The following is a 16,710-nucleotide window of genomic DNA, read 5'->3' on the forward strand; positions in this document are numbered from 1 at the left end:
TTATATTTTACGCTTATTGAATTTAGTCTTTTAATATTTTCCAAATTTTCTTGTGAAATTTGAATAGAATATGGTCGAATTTACTGGTTAAAAGTAAAATTTTCCCCTCTTTCTAAACAAAAAACAAGCAAAATTTATTTACTGCAGAACTTGCATATTATTAGAGTCTGAAAAATTCTCTAAGTCGATTTTTTCAGATGGGGGAATTATTGGTCGGTCTGGGTATATCGTTGCGAAGGACACAAACAGTCCATGTTGAATTAAATAAATATAAAATTAAAAGTTAGTCTTAATGTGATAATTATAGATATTCCGTGAGAATGAATTTTACAGGAGGACAATTGGGGATTTTTTTGACCATGGAGAAGGAGTAAGTTTTGGCAGGGACGGCGAATGTGAATATGTTCCATTTCTATTTTCCCCTGGGGCCCTGGGGTTAGATGTTATTTTTTGATTTTATTTGTTGGCGAAAGTTGCATTTATTTAATGGCTGGAAGCACATTCATGCTATATCTATAACAGTAAATATTATAATAAAACATTTCAATAATCATTATATTCTGTAAACAAAATTGGCCTCGTCAGATTTGAATTGGCTAAGATTTTCATTTTTTGCATTAATGAATGTGCTTAGATCATTAAAGTCAGCCAAAGGCTGGATCCTAATTGAATGTCACAACAAACAGAATTTTTTCCCACAGGACAGGCCTACAGAACTTTACTAACATTTCCTAACTCCTAACTAATAACACTACCAAAATGCTCTTTCAAAAAGAAAGGATGTGAATAAATGTTTATTAGTGACTAAATGAAAATATTTTGCACCCAGATGAGGTGATGAAAATGTCAATCTAGTCCAGTCCACGGGGCACCTGGTTCCACATCTTGCCTATTAGACCAGCCGGAGGTCCGCTTTCTACTCAACCCCCACCTTCAGGAGCCAGCCACCAGCGGGAGCCAACTGAGAAACCAGTCAACTGCTCCAGTGACCAGACGTGCCAGCTGAGAGGCCATTCAACTGCTTCCAGTTCCCACCAGACGACCTGAGGATTACCCAATGGAGATAGGAGGAATGTGTCCCTTTTCCGGGCGTTCCACAAAGAATGAGTCACACCTTGGGCCCGGTGATCATCTCTGGCAGTTGATGTGGGTTCTAAAAGAGCTGAGGATCCATCCATCCATCCATTCCCTTGACCGCTTGTCCTCACAAGGATTGTGAGGGTACTGGAGCCTATCCCAACTGGCTTCGGGCAGTAGGCGGGGTGCAACCTGAACAGGTTGCCAGCCAATCGCAAAGCTGAAGGACTCGGTTTAAAAAAACAAACGCAAGAACGAAAACGGAACTGACAAACGTCAACAAAAACTTCCCTAGCCCAAACGACAACAAGTCTTCAATCGCGTCTCCAATTGCACGTACATAATGACACTCTTTCTCATACTGACTGTCATGCCAATTTGCTATTTCTGGGATCCCCCACCACAATTTTTAACATAATCATAACATATTGTCTTCATATATGATATGCTTATTTTACTGAAAAATCTTTTAATGAATCACATTGTTTTGACATATGACTAACCTCCTCTCCTGCTAAAAAGAATGTTTTTTATTTTTTTTCCTTTTATTCTACTGTTGCATCTGCCATTGCGATGATGCAAATCCCGCTGGAATCCTTTGCTAAAAATGTTTAAATATTTAGTTGTTGGGCTTTATTTAAAAAGCCCAAAGGGCGGACTGATAGATATTGTAACATTTTTTAATACTTCATTTTATTTTATTAACCATTGTTACACATTATTAACATTTTAATTCTTTATATTAACCATGTCGAAATGTTTTGTGTCCTGTGCAGAGCAGATGGTGTTGACTTCGTATAGGCTGACCTTAAGCTGGGACATACTATTTAGTCTAAAAAAGTTCCTTCTCAGCGCTTTGTGCGAAAACACATTTGGTCCTTGAGAACAGAATCTGTTTTGAATACCCACACCTGACTCTATTTTCGCCATCGCTCACGGAAAAGTACCAGAGAGTATGTTTTGTCTACAAATGAAAGAGAGGAGGTCTTTTTAACTATAAGAAACCGTTGTGAACGCGGAAGAGCTACATTTGACGCTCTGAATCCCACCTGTTTAAGTGTTGATTAGAGGCAGTTATTTGTCCAGAGATTCTCTGTTTTTTATTAAATCATTTTTGCAAAGGTGTATTTTTTCTTACATTAAATCTATCTTCATTTTTGGAACACGCAAAGAGGACAAAATTCTAGATTCCTCTTCAGTCTTGCTGATATTTTAGTAGGTTATTCACTTCTAGGCTGGATTGTAGTAATTTTCAGTGTTCTCTAGTGGCAGATGATCTGCTTCACAGTCGAATGATGACGCTCAACTTTTTTAGATGACTTTATAGCTTTCCCCAGACAGATGTAATAACAATAATAATAATAATAATACATTTTATTTATATGTGCCTTTCTGGACACTCAAGGTCACCTTACAACATCAGTTAAAAAGTACAAAGGTAAGAACAACATAAGGTCAATAAAAAAATTAAGAAAAGACGAAACAGTTCTAGTCAGAGAGAGTATGCTTGTCTAAACAGATGAGTTTTGAGATGTGCTGTCACTACAAACTTCCTGAGGTCCCCTGAGATTTTTCTTACTCTCAGTTTGACTGACCTGTAAGGGTTCACATGGGTAAGATTAAAGTGACGTGGTTTTGTCTTTGTTTCAGTCAGTGATGCACAATTTCTTCGCTAAACTTCTCTCATTTCATTGGTCCATTTCAGTGGTTAGTTTAGCTACCAATTTGTCCGACTTGATCCTACTTGGCTGCTTGTTTTAAGCAATGCAGCTCGGGGTTCACTTACTTTTGCACCTACATGAATTGACCAAAAACTATTTTGAATTTAGTTTTGACTACACAATTGATTTTTAAAAAAAGAAAAATGCATTGAAATGCTAAACCTACACCTGTTAATTCATATAAAATGTAATGGCTCAGATTGAATAACAAAATCAGGTTGAAACAATTGGAAAATCCAAATTGCTAAGAGGTTCACAAGCTTTTGAGCAGCACTGTATATACATTTATATCCCACCTCTCCACTACGTCAGGGACAATATGTGCACTATTTGAGTGATGGCACATTAAATAAATTTTGAAAATAGTGAAGTGTCCTCTTTTTTTATACCATCAAAAGACAGTATGTAATTTAATCAGTTTTTTCGTTTTTAGGCTCATTGGCCATGAAATATGAATTTCACGTCATCTGTGTCATTGTTTTTACAAAATATCTATCGACTTCAAAATTCAAAATAAAACCTATAGTCCTTTAATTAGTCCACAAAACAAGAACATTATTCAGCATTTACTTTATGAAGCTTTTCACTCCGTTTCCCTCATTTATTTATTTATTTATTTTTAGCAAGATGACCCTGTGACGGAGTAGTTTACTGTGATGGGGTGGTATGGACAAACTCTGTCTCTTTATATGATCTGGTTTTTAGCATTCATCTGACATTCAGACACTTTTGTATTTGTCTTTAAATTAATAGTGTACATTTTTTAATTTAAAAAACAAAACAGTTTTCCCTATAAATATTGCGTGACCGGGTGGACGGGTTGAGCTTGATGGACCTCATTTAATGTGAATAAACAACAAAAAAAGAATGAAAAATAATGTCAGAACTTTCCTCTTTTCTTTCTGGCTGCACCTGAGGTTCAAAATACTGTATGTCACTTTCTCTTCCCAGCGACCCTCGCTGACATGGTTGACGTCCCAAGGCCAGCGCAGCAGAACAGTCTGAGATGGCTCTTTGGGCTGTGCCATGGTTGCGGGCTTGGCCACCAGGTGACCACTTAAGGAACAATTTTGTCCATTTTTTGTGGTCATCATTGGCGGCTGTGAGCCATCAGCCATCCATCTCTGATCACACAACTAGGACCTGCTTTTCACCTACTAGCGGCATGAAGCCCCTAACAGCTGAGCTGACCACAAAAAGATGATGCAAAAAAGGTATGATCTTTATTGGGCTAGTTAATATGTTTTTTTGTTGTTGTTGGTATATTACAAACTACTTTAAGTTTGTAACAAAAATTCAAATAATTTGTAATTGATGTTAAATCATTCAATCACTCATATGTAGATAGATATTTTGTATTTCTGCTATTGTTCTCAGCATGCATGTGCAATTTCTGAAGGAATTGCAATAGTGTCCGATGAGCATAATAGATTGGTGACTAATTATGGGACTGCTGAGCGTAGCAAGCAAGCAGCAGCTTCGCTGCGAAGCAAGCAGCCCATATTACTATTCCTAGAAAAAAGGGTTTATTATTATTATAGCACACCGATTTTTCCGCAAGAATTCCGTACCGTAGATCGCACCTGGACAAATGAGGTATCAAACGGTGCGGCGCGATCTGACTCGGTGCGGCATTATTTTCTAGGAATTCCCACTTATCATGGCGACGCAATACCCCAAAAACTACCCCAAAAAGTGCCATAGGAATGAATGGGAAATGGAAAGAAAAAATCACACATCAAGCACCTTTTTCCAAGACACGCTGTGCACGCATACGTTATCCGACCGATACGAATTTTAGCTCATTTTGTAGGAATTTTTCCCATCTTTAGCTTAGTGTCGAAATTTTTTTTAAGGAATGAAAGCTCTCTCCTCTGTGCGGGTTCAAAGACAGTGAGTCATATAGCATTTTAACACACTCTGTTTTAGCAATTAGCCAGAGTGCCGGGAACCAACAAATCTCTTGCCAAAAGTCAAAAGTTTCACTTCAACTCGTCACCATGGCCACAATCTTTGCTCACTAGACATCAAATTCTCACATTTTGTAGTCACGAGTGTCTTCTTTCAGACAAACTAACTTTTATTTGGCTAAGGTGTCATTTAGTACCTTTATTTTCACCTTAAGCAAGAGAAGTCGGACTAATTCGCCTGTCTTTTACATGTTAATTTCAGGCGCCTTCCTCTCTCCATTTCTGATAAATCATAAGTTTTCAACCTGCTCTCATTTGGTCATTTTTTATCCGATTAAGAAAATGAGAACATGCTCGTGTTCCCCAAACCCTTGCCGTTCTAACGAGTCATTTCTTGAATCTGTATCTTCAACCGTTAAGTCGTGAGAGGCTTTTGTTGAAGGGGTGCTTCTCTCATGCAATCTCAATGGAATGTGGGGTGCGTGACGGCTCCAAGTCAAAAATGTGTGTGCGCTCTTAAAGTGACAGTGACATATTTTTAGATTATGGTTAACTTCCACATTTCTTGACCGATTCCAGTCATTTAAATTTTAAACTGTTTAGCTCATTTACATTTTTTTAAATACATTTTCAGGGACAGTGAGATACTTTTAGTTGATGTTGATTATGGTTAACTTCCACATTTCTTGAGCGATTCCAGTGGTTTAAATTTTAAACTGTTCAGCTCATTTACAAAAGTCAGCAGTCCCATTCAAAATTTCCGTGGGAATTTTTCTAGTTTTACTAATATACCTTATCCTACCAAAGGAGGGTGCTACACACTAATCCACACAGTATAGCCTATACTGAACATATTGAAGACACTTATTCAGGAACTCTGCTATAAAAATCACACAAAATATTGCAAAAACGTCATCTCTTCTTGGGTTACTGAATCAGTACAGCCTAAAAGATCTTGAATAAAGTTAGATTTTCCGATGTGATTGCAAATAAATGTATAGTGGAATTGTTCAAAACTTAATGCTGCTCCTCATTTACAGATTGTGTGCAGTGTTTTATAAACTGTGTGCTATGGTTGACTTTCTTCTTCTTTTTTTAATTAATGAAGTTATCTTTTATGTTCCAGCTAACTCTGGATAAAAAGATTTTTCTCTGGATCTCACTGAGGACTTTCATCCAGTTGAATAAATGATACAGTAATTAAAAATATCATACAAGCTATTCATGAAATTATATTTAGAATTCTGATCATCCATAGCCTATGTTTGCTCAGTACAGTGCTCTTGTACGTATTACTTTTGTTGCAATCTTTGCCTCTTTGCTGCACTGCTCTTCATCAGTGTAATTCCTAAACATTGTGCCTACTGTGAAAGAACAAGTTCAAACATGCTCGTTGGAGAAGGCACCCATCAAACCTGAAACAGCTACGAGTCTATTTTGTGAATTTGCGCGCTCTTTGCATGCCTGCACGCTGGAGTCGGTCAGGATCAATAATACTGTAAATGAATAACAACCTGGATGTGAACAAAAAACATTTGATATTGATGCTATTGTATATATGTGATGATTTGAATCTGTTTTAGATGAGGAATGAAGATAGAATGTCACATTGGTTGAAGCACGCCTACTTTATTGTCTCTGCTTGACCCCATGCATGATGTTGAGGATGTTTGGGAACAGCTGTTTTCTGTTAGTGAGGCTATTCTAAGCACTCTGATTGATTGAGGATATCCTCTATACAATTGCACTAGATGGTGAAGATGGCTTTTAGTTGTCAATCACACACTTTTCCTATCAATTGCCTATTTATAGGAGAATCCCGTCAGGGAAATTCCTTCAATTATATATATATATATATATATGTATATATTAAATTGTCTTCTGTCAAAAATGTTCAAAATAAACATTTACTAAAATGCAGCAAATACACTATACTGATTATAATAGCACAATGGATGAGTTAGCACTGCTGCCTCACAACAAAATAGTCTCTCTGCGTGGAAGTTTTTTATTCAGGTAGCTTCCTCCTAAAAACATGTACTGTATTTTAAAGTCACTGAAGACACAGACAGCAAATAGGATTGCTAATTGTGTTTTTCTGTTTATAAATGTCTGGCCTGTGATTGGAAGGTGATCAATCCAGGGTGTGTGCTTTGCTTCTTACCTTAAGTCTGCTGAGCTCGAATATCACGAAAGCATGCAATGTGTGTGTCATATCTCTGCTCTCAGGCTTGTTTTGTGTTTTTTTTAGTTCAACTTGAATTATGGTGGACGGATCCTCCAGCGACGCATCTACCGCTGATCTGTAATCAGACTGCTTTAAAAGGCAGCTGAACCAAGTGATGGGCAGACGAAGCCTTTTGAACTCTTGAAGTTTTCCATCCAGTTGGTTCACAAAAAGGTTCAGCTCGTGAGGCTTCAGCTTTGATTGTTATTTGAACTGTGTGACATGAATGAATGAATGTGGCATGAATTGGAATCAAAACACCAAAATGTGGTCTTCTGGGGTTCATTTATATAATCAAATCATATTATCATCATTCATTTATATAATCAATAATAATGTGGTTTTCTGGGGTTCATTTATATAATCTGTTTTATTTATTTTATTTTATTTAAATCACTCATTAAAAAAAGAAATGATTGGGGGACAGAAAGAATTAAAACTTGTGATATCTGCTGATCAACACAAAATGAATGACAGCAAACAGTCAAGACGTTTTCAACATACCAATTTTACAAATTAATTCAACAACATGATGATGGTGATTAGTAATTGTACTTTTATACATAAAAAAAATATACAGCTAGACTGAGATGTTTTGATTTTACAATCCATATTGTTCCACAAACTGACACCTTGAATTCAAATACTTATTTCTTTTTGTTTTGTTCTGTGTTTAGGTTTGGAAAAAATATATAATTTCTTTCCTCTTAATTTGTACTCACATACCCTTTTCTTTTAAATCTGATTTGCATGTTATTTGTTTAAAATTTCATGATAGGCTTTATCAGAGGCGATTCTAGGATCAGAGGTTTAGGAGTGCTATAAAGATGTTTAGGGCTGCTACAAAGCGTGTGTGTGTGGGGGGGCTAGTCTGTCGTGTTTTGGGGGTACTTGCCGCTCCAATAATTACATGGGAAGTCAGTGAGTAAACCAAATCTAATAAAAGTTATGCAAAGGAGAAAATGACTGTAATAGTAAAATATAAACATATCCCAACTCTAATTATGGGGAAGGGTACTTTTTTTTTTTTTTTTATACAACAGCTCCTCAACATACGCATTGACAATATACATGTTTCTGGAGTAAACCAGCTCCCCACAGTTTACAGTGAGAACAAAAATGGACCCTGGACTTGTTTGTTTTCTAACTATATATTGCTTGTCTGTACTATTTAAAACAAAAACAAAACAAAAAACATATACATATAAAAAAAAAGAAATGTGCTTGAATCTGTAAAATTATAATATTACATGCACAAGTCTGTGTATGGGTGAAGTGCAGACAAGTAATATGAAACATATTATTTAACAAAACAAATTTACTTTAAAGGCACTGAACGCAAGTTACCGAGTTTTTGCAGATTTGCGACCCCCTCTGGAGAAAAGCGTAATGGAAGCCAGCAACGTGCACGCGCCCAGAGTGACATTAGTGGTAGTTTTATTGTGCATTGCTCATCATAAACAGACCTTGTCGCATTTTCGTTTTTTTTAGCAAGCTGTGGGTCCCGTTTCGTCTTCGGTCTTTCCACATACTACAATATTCACACTGCTCCAATATTGATTCATGTCCTCCCGCGACACTTGTGTGACTTCAGTTTTGCCCTTTTTGTTACAATTGAAATTGGTTATCCTTTTCCTGATCGGTATCCTGACCGTGGTCAGGAGAGATTTTTTCCTCCATGGTCAGAGTCATCTCCGGGGCAACTTCCGTTGCATGTCCCCAAACTTTCGCCCGATTGTCAAACAAAAGGAGCCACCGGGAGACGGAGGGTTGTACTGCAGTCTTGGTTTATTATTATTTATTATTTTGACACACTTTCATATCCGCTTGTCTTTTTTCTACGGTCGTATCCACACACTCTCAAACAACACTTTCGCCTTCCTAGCGCTTCCCGCTGAGCGAGTGAGCAAGCGTGCATGCGTCTGACGTCACGCGCGAGACAAAACCTAAAGTTTCTGCCCCCAAACCGTGATCATTATTTCACTCTACAGGAAAATAGGGGCAGCTGCCATTGTCCCACAGTAGTCCCTCCTGTCCATTTTACAATTCTTAAAAAAAATATATGGCTATTTTAACACTCCAATTTGCGTCAATCTTGCGACATTCACCTTTAACACTGTTTTTCTCTGCCTTTTTACATCTGGTCTGGATTTAATACAAATATATAAATACAAATGTTTCAAAATGGAGCTTTTGTTTGCTGAAAAACAATGTCCATGACTCTCCATGAGGCTACTTTTTTTCTGTGTGACCAGGTGTGAAAGTGGCTAGAATTTCTTGCCGGAACTCCCTGACATAAAGGTCGCTGCGCAGCCAGAATGTTTTTTTTTTTTTTAATGATGTGCAAAATAGCAGATAACAAAAACACAGACGTGCACACATCGACGCGATTCGTCAAATACACAGAGAACGGAGCCGGTGTACAGAACTGCGTAGGAAAAATAAATAATAGATATCGTTGGAAACGGATTACGCTACACAAGCACACTGGAGTAATTCAGAAGCACTTTATGATATATCCACACCAAAATAGGTGGAAGCGTTCAGCTGTCGTCCCAAAAGTAGTTACCCCCGTACAAAAATTGCATCCCCTGCCGTGGGTTATTATTACTTTTACCACAGAAAAGTGGAGATTCTTTGAAAATATTATTTTTAAACAGATATTTAAACTTCAAACATCTGGAAAAAAACAGGACATTCGTCGTCTAAGGTTTTTCTATGTATACCTGAGATTTCCTACTGCGCTTGTGGTCTTTGAATAGCGCTAGTGCTTGCTTTTCTTTTGCTTCTCCGTGATAAATACTTTTTTCTTGTTTCAAAACAAAGCCCACGTGTGTTTTTATGTATTTATTGAAAAACATGCCTTGAACCCGCAGTAGGGGATACTTTTTTGTACGGGGGTATTAAGTGGCTGTGGTTGAGCATAGGTGACAACAGACGCTGTGTGTGACGTAGTCCATCCCCGAAGCCGATGTGCCACATAATTCAGCCTATCAGGCCGCAAGGCGAAATGCGAAGAAAGTTCACATTTTTCAACTTTGGCTAATATGCTAAATTTTGCCGCACCGCACCGTGTCTCCAAACGCGTCTTCCGAGCCGCCCCACACAACGCGCCCGTCCGCGTGATATACAGTACAATCGCGCCGCCTCACGCTCCCCCCGCTTTTGGGGACTTGTGTATGTAAATCTGACATTAGTAGATTTTTTTTCTTCTTGGGTGTCAACATGGCAGGTTATTTAAAATGAGGTTTTGACAGTTGCCATCATATTTTCGGACTTTTTTTTTTTTTTTACCGGAACGCAGTTCCGGCCCACTTTCACCCCTGGTGCAGACACACAGGCACAAACGCACGCCACACATGTTAGTATGCTAGCCAATAGCAGCACAATAGAGACACTAATATTAACACTTGTTTCCCTCATTCCACTCAAAAATGACAGTGATGGGCATAAGCCTGCAGTCTGACCACCTGTGATGTTTACTAGCTTGGAGGGTAGGGTGGGGTTGGGTTGGGGGGGGGGGGTACTTTGGCTACCTACGAAGTATCATGACTGAACAGCAAAAAAAAAGCAGACTGGTAATTAAAATAATGTGTTAGTATTGAGTGGTAGAGTAACAAACCTTTCACATATGGGGAAAGTAAGGAACTTACAATTTCGCTTGACTAGACAGTCACAGCGAGGTACCGCTGGAGCACGATCAATGGATGCTCTGCTTGAATGCTACAGCCGATGGCTGAGGTGGATCAAACCATTTTTTTTATCAAATGGGGGTGATATACTATATTTTTGTTGTTTAAATATTACTTTTAAACTCTATGGTTTATATATATATATATATATATATATATATATATATATATATATATATATATATATATATATATATATATATATATATATATATATATAGGGCTTAGTACGTGTCTGGGCTTTATACATTTAGAGCGGTTTTACGCCATCAATTCATTCAATTTTACAGTTGTTACTTGTATAAATTTTGGGTTAGTGTGATCTCTGTATTTGCATCCGAAAACGACTAGAATAGCATGTTTCTGTAGAAGAATAGGTTTTGCTAGCACACCCCCACACTTCAATGCAATAGGTCAGGTATCGAACAATCAATGACTATGTTTACATGCAGGCAACAACCCTTTTAAAACCCGAATATTAACAATATTCGGGTTTTGTAAGGCCTGTAAACATGTGCAACAACCCGAATAAGCTCTTGTTCGGGTTTTTTAAAAGACCCCTGGTTTACTCCTTTTATAACCAAAATTCTTGCTCATATAAACACCTTCGGAATACCTCGATCAATCGGGGCAATGTTTTTCGCTGTGCGCATGCTCGCTATTTTCTTCTGTCTTCTCTTCTTCTTCTTCACTCATTTGATTCACAAGGAATCTTGGTCTATGTAAATTATGCGAATTATGTGCAGCTCCGTCCTACTTGCTAAAGAAGCCTCCCTTGAATAAATTGATTTCTCCACTGTGTTTTGACATTTTTTGTGTCTCTACGGCAAAAACGCCACAGTTTGTGCCTGTACACACACATATCTACAAGTATATAATTCTGTGCTTCTGGTGTGTAACTTACTGGAAATATTCAAGCTGGTGTCAACAAACATGACGACGAAGCAAAGAATTACAGTTAAGTATGTAACTACGGTTCTATGAGTCCCAAATGATCGCCAGGTGGCTGTGCTGAAACAGCACGGAAATCCCCCCACGCACATGCGTCACTCGAGAAAGAATGAAAAGAAAGAATGAGAAGAAAAAAGGACATTTCCAGGGTTCCGACTGATGTGATCCTCATGTATAAAAGAGGATCGTAGCCGGAAACGCGTCTCTCAGAACCTTCTCGCGCAAACCAACACGAGGGCTCTGAGTGACAAGCAAAGCTGGCGGTCATTCAGGACTCAAAGAACCGTGGTTACATACGTAACTGTCGATCTATTTCATCCCTCCCGACCGCCAGATGCCGGTGCTGAAACAGCACGGAATGCCGAATACCAGCGATGTCACGAAGACCCGGGAAACTGTATCTCACAGAGGTGCCTCTACTACGGCCATGATACCTCGAAAGGAGGGATAAATCCCTCAGCGCCATGTTACAGAACCATGTGGCCTCATCTACTTCGTTGTCTCTCAAAGCCTCGGAAAGAGAAAGTAGGAGATGCGCCTCGACGTTAGCCAGGCCTGCTACCACCGTCGCCGCGTTGTACAACTTAGTGACCAGTTCGTCCATCAAGCGCCACTGAGGGCTAGGGCATCTTACAGCCTCTCTAAGGGCTTCCTCCGGGGAGACGATGAGTGAAGCCACAGAATAATCTACATAGGATAATAGGATTAAGGTCCAAACCAATAGGATTAAGAAACCGCATGCTTGCCAGGGCACGGCCGTCCGCCAGGAGCCGAGGATAAACACTAGAATTGTACCAGCAGGAATGAAGGTCTGTCAAAAAAAGACATGGTTGAGTAGTCCATCGGAGAGAGGCCACACTCAGTAAGAGGCTGAGAAAAGTCAGATGTGTACAACTTTAAACGTTGGAAAGCTCTAAGCATAACCGTGTGCACCAATTCCGCTCCAGCTGAAAAACAGTCAGAAGGAAGAAAAGACGGGGCAGTGGAAATATGCCTCAGAATCCCAGACGGAGACGGCATCCTCTGTGACGTCGTCCGCTTGGGAGGGTAATTGAAGAGTTGCATCCGGCATGTTCAACCCTGCATAGGGCAACGCCACAGCAGAGGCCTGAGAAACAGAAGGGTTTTGATTAGGGCAATTCTCACAATTCGATCCGATTCCGATTTTTGGGTCTGCAATTCGATTCAGAATCTATTATCGATTCTGAACGATTTTAGATTAAAAATTATTTGATTGACAATGATTTCTGCTTCAATTTATAGATATGCAAAAAATTGTCAAGATCTACTCCAGTCTGACTCGCCACCGCCGACGATGACTGCCCCTGGAGAGCCGCTGCATCCTGGTGAGGTGCAACATTAATTGTGTTCACCAGAGTATGGATCACAGCAGCAGCGGTCGCTACTGTGCGACAGTCAAGACAGCAGTCAGTGCGTCCCTCTTCGGGCAAGGAGCCGCCACAGTGCTTACAGTGAGCGTCGTCCTCCATAGCAGCCGCCAATTGACACGCAATGAGTGTGCAGAAGTCAACAGGCTGCTATCTTCGTGTGGGAGAGGTGAAAATCCGACCTCTTCACCAACAGAACAAATGAATCCACAAGTGCACACAGCAACACGTAAAAGTGAACGTTTGTGTCGTCATAAACTAGCAGAAGTCATGACAGACAATATCAAAGCCATCAAACAACATCAAGGCGGCTGGCGACCCACGGATGGAGTTGCAAAGCAATACAAGCTAGGTAAGGATATGAATAACCGTATCAACACTAGCGAGTTGTATTCAAAACAAGTCAAAGCAACTGTAGGCAAGACGTCAACAGTCGCTGACATCCACCATCAGTATTTACGAACTTGAAGCTGCACTCAGCGATGAGGAGCGGAGATCATGTAAAGATGGAAGGGGAGCTCCAATGTCCATACATATATTTCAAAACTAAAAAAAATACACCGAGCCTTCGCAGCCAAGGGGGGCAGGGAAACCCGCTGCCCCGATCAGCAAGATCACAGGTCACCAGCCACGGCGACGAAGAAGAGCGGTAAACACCGCGAGTGAGAGCGCGAGAAGGTTCAAAGAGACACGATCCCCTTTTATACACAAAATAGAACCACACTTCTGGAGCAAGGAGGAAACTGACTACTTTATTTAGCGCGGTGAGTGACATAAATATAATGTCTTTTATTGAACGTAAAGTAAGTTAAAAGAGGAAATGACGTTATTTACGGAATTACGTTGTCTGTTTGTCGCGGTCCAAACAGGTTATTCCAATCAAGCACAAATAAGCATGTAAACGGGAGTAACATGTTACCTTGATTGTTTCAGAAACCGGAGTTCTGACCTTAACCCGAATATTGACTGCATGTAATAACAAAGCATTCTTGTTCAATGATTCTTTAACCTTATGTAAAACGGCTCCGGTTTGGGATACCTGGCTTAGATTTAACATATTCTATATGTGTTTTCCATGTTAGATGTTCATCAATAATGATACCTAGAAACTTAATTTAATTAGTTATTTCTATTTCTATTCCACTGCAGTGTTGCTTCAACTTCTATATTTCTACAACTAAAAATCATAAATCTGATTTTATTAATATTTATAGACAGTCTGTTGGCATTGAACCACTGCATAATGTTCTTAAACTCTTTCTCTATTACTTGTGATACATTATATATATTTTTCCCGGCATAAAATAAAGTGGTGTCATCTGCAAACAAGATACATTTGAACAATTTCGAAACAGTTGTAATATCATTCACAGAAATGAAAAAAAGTACTCTGTACATTTCATCATCTCAACACTTTTTGCTAGTTCATTGTTTCCGCGCTTGTGCGTGCGCTTTCTGTTCATTTTTGCCCCTTGCCATTCTGTAAGCATATTATGTTTACACTTGCCATTGTTAGCGGTTTTGATTTTCTTGTAAATAAATACAATTTTGTAAAACATTTATCTGTTTCTGCTTTTTTGGGATCCGCACACCACACCCCTAAACAGTTTATTCCCTCATGGAGGTAGCACCTAGACACCGAGCTGCTGAATTACACTTAGGGAGTGTACATGTGAAAGTGGCATATGGACTGTCGCAGACACATCGTGAAACACAAAAAACCCACCAACCACATCAACTTTACTGAGCAACCAAGTTTGTGACATTTAGGCCTACCACTAATATACTGTAATGCTTATCTGTGCAGCCACAAAACAACGATGCAGCTTTGCTTACCCTTTGCTTTTGATATTGTGCTTCCGACGGTGTAGGCTTGCTGACAGACAGACTGTCGCTTGTAAGTTTCTGCACATCATCCATTCTTGCTGTCAAGTCATAGGAGTAATTCAAAAGTGTTTTTTTTTTTGTACACATTGTTCATGAAATATTCAAGTTACAGTATATAAAAACAAATATGGACATGAATAAAATAAAAAATTTAAAATAGATAAGTCCCTTCATGCAAGGTCCGGAATCCTGCATGTTTTAGATGTTTCCGCCTACCAACACCTGATACTAAAGATCAGGTTCGTTATCAGACATGTTGATGAGCTGATTATATGAGTCAGTGGGCGGAAACTATGGGGGACCAAAACTGCCAAAATTTTAAATAAATAAATGACTAAATAAATGAATACAAGTGAAAATACAAACGGATCGAAAAAACTTAATTAAAAAATGAATTACAAAAAATAAATATAAATGGAAATATATATATATATATATATATATATATATATATATATATATATATATATATATATATATATATATATATATATACACAGAAATGGTTGGATTTTGTATTTTACAGCACTGCATTGTTACTGACATACACATGCAAATATTTGTTTAAAATGAAGATCCGATGAAATGTAAAAATAGTTTTAATTATTTTGTAGATATGTAAAAGTCAAACGTGATAATGTTCCCTAGGCTGCCACTCATCCATTAAACCTGAATACAAGTGAAAATAAAAACGGATATACAAAACTTAATTAAAATATATATATATATTCTAAATAAATAAATAAAAGTAAAAATAAATACAAAAATAAAAACGATTTAAAACAATTAAAATAAATATGAAAAATAAATGTTGAAATAAATGCAAACATTTTTTTATTTTCATTTACATTTATTTATTTGTATTTAATTTTGGAATTATATATTTTTTATATTATTTTTAATGTTGGTCCTCCTTTGGAAACATGAACCCTGCTTTATAGCATGTGTGGCCTAATTGTATACTGTATCACATATACGCATCCATCCATTTTCTTAACCGCTTGTCCTCACAAGGGTCGCGGGGGGAGCTGGAGCCTATCCCAGCTGGCTGCTGGCAGTAGGCGGGGTACAACCTGAACTGGTTGCCAGCCAATCGCAGGGCACAAGAAAACAAACAACCATCCACACCCACAAACACAAACACACCTATGGACAATTTGGAGTGTTCAATTAACCTGCCATGCATGTCTTTGGAATGTGGGAGGAAACCGGAGTACCCGGAGAAAACCCACACAAGCACGGGGAGAACATGCAAACTCCACCCAGGAAGGCCGAAGCCCGGACTCGATCACACATCCTCTGCACTGGGAGGCGGACGTGCTAACCAGTCACCCACCGTGCCGCCTGTATCACATATAGTCATTTACAATTCACTGTTTTGTGACAAAGAGAAATGCATTTTTACAGCCACTCCTCTGCAATCTGGATCCCCAAGATCCAAGGCCCCAACAGGGAGGATTTCAACAGGGTCGAGCCTTTAGGATGTTTCCTTCCTGCTCTTCTATGACATCTACCTGATTCTGGATACCTGTGGGAGTCTTTAAGAAAGGTTCCACCTGAACTGAAGAGCTGCAAGATCATTCTGAACAGCAGCTTCTAATTAGGCCTTAGCACAGACAGATGAAAACATTACGGAAGGTTGGGGTGCTTTTTTTTGTGTTGCTCGTTTCCTACAAAGGATTCAAACTTTAGATCCCAGGACAAAGTCCTTACGTACTGACAGCGTTGAGGAACAATTAAGGATTTTAGTATGACATAAATAAAAGACCATTCAGAATCGATTCAAACCTATGGATAACAGAAGAATCTTCAATTAACTCTTTGACTGCCAAACGTTTTCAGAAACGGGATGTCGCC

The sequence above is a fragment of the Vanacampus margaritifer genome, chromosome 8, assembly GCF_051991255.1.
Source record: "Vanacampus margaritifer isolate UIUO_Vmar chromosome 8, RoL_Vmar_1.0, whole genome shotgun sequence".
Taxonomy (NCBI): domain Eukaryota; kingdom Metazoa; phylum Chordata; class Actinopteri; order Syngnathiformes; family Syngnathidae; genus Vanacampus; species Vanacampus margaritifer.